The sequence below is a fragment of the Bison bison genome, unplaced genomic scaffold (assembly GCF_000754665.1).
Source record: "Bison bison bison isolate TAMUID 2011002044 unplaced genomic scaffold, Bison_UMD1.0 scf7180017864361, whole genome shotgun sequence".
Lineage (NCBI taxonomy): Eukaryota > Metazoa > Chordata > Mammalia > Artiodactyla > Bovidae > Bison > Bison bison.
The window spans coordinates 2235768-2237048 of NW_011494933.1; positions in this window are offsets into that span (position 1 = coordinate 2235768).

The following is a 1281-nucleotide window of genomic DNA, read 5'->3' on the forward strand; positions in this document are numbered from 1 at the left end:
GGGAATACCAGACCACCTGACCTGCCTCTTGGGAAACCTGTATGCAGGTCAGGAAGCAACAGTTAGAACTAGATATAGAACAACAGACTGGTTCCAAACAGGAAAAGGAGTATGTCAAGGCTGTATATTGTCACCCTGCTTATTTAACTTATATGCAGAATACATCATGAGAAATACTGGGCTAGAGGAAGCACAAGCTGGAATCAAGATTGCCGGGAGAAATATCAATCACCTCAGATATGCAGATGACACCACCCTTATGGCAGAAAGCAAAGAAGAACTAAAGAGCCTCTTGATGAAAGTGAAAGAGGAGAGTGAAAAAGGTGGCTTAAAGCTCAGCATTCCAAATACTAAGATCATGGCATCTGGTCCCATCACTTCATGGCAAATAGATGGAGAAGCAGTGGAAACAGTGGCTTACTTTATTTTGGGGGGCTCCAAAATCAGTGCAGATGGTGATTTCAGCCATGAAATTAAAAGACGCTTACTCCTTGGAAAGAAAGTTGTGACAACCTAGACAGCATATTTAAAAGCACAGACGTTACTTTGCCAACAAAGGTCCATCTAGTCAAGGCTATTGTGTTTCCAGTGGTCATGTATGGATGTGAGAATTGGACTGTGAAGAAAGCTGAGCGCTGAAGAATTGATGCTTTTAAACTGTGGTGTTGGAGAAGAGTCTTGAAAGTCCCTTGGACTGCAAGGAGAGATCCAACCAGTCCATTCTAAAGGAGATCAGTCTTGAGTGTTCATTGGTAAGACTGATGTTGAAGCTGAAAGTCCAATATTTGGCCACCTGATGCGAAGAGCTGACTCATTTGAAAAGACCCTGATGCTGGGAAAGATTGAGGGCAGCAGGAGAAGGGGACGATAGAAGATGAGATGGTTGGATGGCACCACCGAATCATTGGACATGGGTTTGGGTGGACTCTGGGAGTTGTTGGACAGGGAGGCCTGGTGTGCTGCGGTTCATGGGTTGCAAAGAGTTGGACACAACTGAGAAGGCGAACTGAATTGTACTGATACATAGTGAATTGATAAATACAACCAAGCTAACGACTCAATGGACATGAGTTTGAGTAAGCTCTGGAAGTTGGTGATGGACAGTGAAGCCTAGAATGCTGTGATCCATGGGGTCGCAACGAGTCGGACATGACTGAGCGACTGAACTGAACTGAACACAGTCAAAGGCTTTGGCGTAGTCAATAAAGCAGAAATAGATGTTTTTCTGAAACTCTCTTGCTTTTTCGATGGTCCAGTGAATGTTGGCAATTTGATCTCTGG